At 36.3% G+C, this 3,770-nt stretch overlaps 1 non-coding gene across 1 annotated transcript; it reads right to left on the bottom strand.

Moving 5' to 3' along the window:
* Positions 1–317: 317 nt before the first annotated feature.
* LOC139850872 (small nucleolar RNA R71) lies at positions 318–424 on the bottom strand. Its single transcript, XR_011760248.1, has one exon. It is a non-coding gene; the product is annotated as a small nucleolar RNA R71 (small nucleolar RNA).
* Between the last annotated feature and the right edge of the window lie 3,346 nt (positions 425–3,770).

Genomic DNA, 3,770 nt, shown 5'->3' with positions numbered 1-3,770 from the left:
CCATTACTCAACCAGACATTAATGCGCCAGATTATGAAATCAAGGGACTAATCCTACACATGATAACTAATCAATGCCAATTTAGTGGTACGCCAAAAGAAGATCCAAACGAACATCTTCGAACCTTTAATAGGATCTGTACTCTATTTAAAATCAGAGAAGTTGAGGATGAACAGATGTATCTCATGTTATTTCCCTGAACTTTAAAGGGAGAAGCCAAAGATTGGTTAGAATCGTTACCTGAAGGGGCGATTGACACATGGGATGTCTTAGTTGAGAAATTTCTTAAAAGATTCTTTCCGGCATCTAAAGCCGTGAGACTTCAAAGAGAAATTGTTACGTTCACGCAGAAGCCAAATGAAACTTTATATGAAGCGTGGACAACATTTGGAAAGTTGTTGAGAGGATGTCCTCAACATGGTTTAGACACTAATCAAATAGTACAAATATTCTACCAAGGATGCGACATTACTACAAGAAAAGACATCGACATAGCAGCCGGTGGTTCCATTATGAAGAAAACCGCAACTGAAGCTTACAAAATTATTGATAACACAGCCTCCCACTCACATGAGTGGCATCAAGAAAAAGACATCGTTAGATCATCTAAAGCGGCTAGAGCCGATTCTAGCCATGACTTTGATTCCATTTCTGCAAAGTTAGATGCTTTCGAGAGAGGAATGGAAAAGATGACTAAAGATATTCACGCAATACGAATTAGTTGTGAGCAGTGTGGAGGACCACATTTGACAAAAGATTGTCTCAGTATTGAACAAACAATGGAACAAAGAGAGAATGTTTCATACATGAACCAAAGGCCTGAAAATAATTATCAAAATAATTATCAACCGCCAAGACCAAACTACAATCAAAATCAGAATTATAACCGAAATGTTCCATACAACAATCAATAAGGTCCTAGCAATCAACAAGTATCTAATAATACTTATAACCAGCAAAGACCTATTTTTCCAAATAAACCACCACAAACTGATGATAAAAAGCCAAATTTAGAAGACATGATTTCGAAGCTAGTTGAATCTCAAGCGAAGTTTTTCACATCTCAGAAACAAACTAATGAACAAAATGCTCAAGCATTTAGAAATCAACAAGCTTCTATTCAAAATCTTGAACAAGAAGTAAGCAACCTAGCAAGGTTGATAGGTGAAAGAAAATCGGGGAGTTTACCTAGCGATACAAATGCTAACCCCCGAAATGAAACAGCTAAAGCCATTACCACAAGAAGTGGTATTACACTTAAACCACTTGAAATACCTGTAATTTCTGATGACACTATTACTACTACACAGGTACCACAGCCTGAGCAAGATAAGGAAAAAGAACCGGTAGTTGAAAAGGTTAATGAAGATAACACAGTTAAGGCGAAACCTTATGTTAAACCATACCAACCACCGCTTCCTTACCCGAGTAAAATGAGAAAAGAAAGAATTGAAGCCGAGCAATCCAAATTTTTGGATATGTTTAAACAAATAAATGTCAATCTTCCTTTCATTGATGTGATTTCAGGAATGCCAAGATATGCTAAATTCTTGAAAGATCTAATCACAAATAGAAAGAAAATGAAAGAACTCTAGGCTGTTACAATGAATGCTAATTGTTCTGCAGTGCTGTTAAATAAACTACCAGAAAAACTCTCTAATCCAGGAAGTTTCACAATTCCATATTTTCTGGGTAGTCTTAGTTCAATAGAAGCATTGACAGACTTAGGTGCTTGTATAAATTTAATGTCGTATTCACTATACGCTAAACTAGACCTCGGAGAATTGAAACCAACACGAATAAGTATACAACTAGCCGATCGATCAGTAAAATATCCTAGAGGGATAATGGAGAACATGCTAGTTAAAGTTGGTACTTTAGTATTTCCAGTAGACTTTGTTCTTTTGGACATGGAAGAAGATTCTCGAGTTCCTCTTATATTAGGAAGACCATTCATAAACACGGCTAAAGCAATAATTGACGTGTTTCGTAAGAAACTGACCCTAAGTATAGAGGACGAGATTGTTACTTTTTCTGTTGATAGAGCCATACAACAACCGCAATCTGCAGATGATACATGTTATTATATTCAAACTATAGAGTCACATGCAGAATTGTTACAAGAATTTCCAGAATTACAAGGAACAGGAGAATGTTCTTTAGGAGAAGGAATTGAACCAATTGATGAAGCTGAAATGTTAGCTACACTCATGGCCAATGAATACGAACCAACAACAGAAGATTTTCAAATGCTGAAAGAGGAAGACAGATATCGATACAAGTCATCGATAGAAGAACCACCGATATTAGAGTTAAATTCACTTCCAAACCATTTGGAATACGCTTATTTACATGGTGAATCTGAATTACCTGTAATAATATCGTCTTCTCTTACTGAAAATGAAAAATCTCAACTCATTTTTGTGATAAAAGCTCATAAACCAGCTATTGCATGGAACATTCATGACATTAAAGGTAGAAGTCCTTCGTATTGCACACATAAAATCCTTATGGAAGAAGGTCATAAAACCTATGTGCAACGCCAATGAAGACTAAATCCTAATATGCAAGATGTTGTTAAAAAAGAAATTATTAAATTGCTAGATGCAGGTTTAATTTATCCAATCTCTGATAGTCCATGGGTAAGCCCAGTTTAATGCGTACCTAAGAAGGGTGGCATGAATGTCATCACAAATGAAAAAGATGAGCTTATTCCTACTAGGACTGTAACAGGATGGCGTGTTTGTATTGATTATAGAAAATTAAATGACGCCGCCAGAAAAGATCACTTTCCCTTACCTTTCATTGATCAAATGTTGGAAAGGTTAGCCGGGAATAGTTACTATTGTTTTCTTGACGGTTTCTCCGGATACTTTCAAATTCCAATCGCACCCGAGGACCAAGAGAAAACCACATTCACGTGCCCTTATGGTACTTTTACTTACAAACGCATGCCATTTGGACTTTGCAACGCCCCTGCAACCTTTCAAAGGTGCATGATGGCGATTTTTCACGATATGATAGAAGAATGCATGGAAGTTTTCATGGATGACTTTTCAGTCTTCGGTGATACTTTTGAAACATGTCTAGTTAATCTTGAACGAATGCTTATTAGATGCGAGCAATCAAATCTAGTACTTAATTGGGAGAAATGCCATTTCATGGTTAAAGAAGGCATCGTTCTTGGTCATAAAATTTTAAAGAAAGGAATTGAAGTGGATAGAGCTAAAGTAGATGTAATTGCTAAACTTCCACATCCCACCAATGTTAGAGGAGTTAGGAGTTTTCTAGGGCATGCCGGTTTTTACCGACGTTTCATAAAAGACTTTTCTAAAATTGCCACTCCTATGAATAAACTCCCAAAAAAGGATGCTCCATTCATCTTTTCGGATGAATGCATCAAATCTTTTAATATTCTTAAAGAAAAACTCACTAATGCGCCGATCATGATAACTCCAAATTGGAATCTGCCATTTGAACTCATGTGCGATGCAAGTGATTTTGTAATGGGAGCCGTTTTAGGACAAAGGATTGAAAAACGATTTCAATTTATCTATTACACTAGTAAGATGTTACAAGGAGCACAAACGAATTACACAACTACTGAAAAAGAACTCCTTGCTATTGTCTTTGCTTTTGACAAATTTCGTTCATATCTCGTTCTAGCAAAAACGGTGGTCTATACCGACCACTCTGCTCTTAGATACCTATTTTCAAAATAAGATGCCAAACCAAGATTAATCCGTTGGATCTTACTCTTACAAGAGTTC

This window comes from Rutidosis leptorrhynchoides, chromosome 5, assembly GCF_046630445.1.
Source record: "Rutidosis leptorrhynchoides isolate AG116_Rl617_1_P2 chromosome 5, CSIRO_AGI_Rlap_v1, whole genome shotgun sequence".
Taxonomy (NCBI): domain Eukaryota; kingdom Viridiplantae; phylum Streptophyta; class Magnoliopsida; order Asterales; family Asteraceae; genus Rutidosis; species Rutidosis leptorrhynchoides.
The sequence above is the reverse complement of the archived record's forward strand: the minus strand, read 5'-3'. Positions and strand labels throughout refer to the sequence as shown.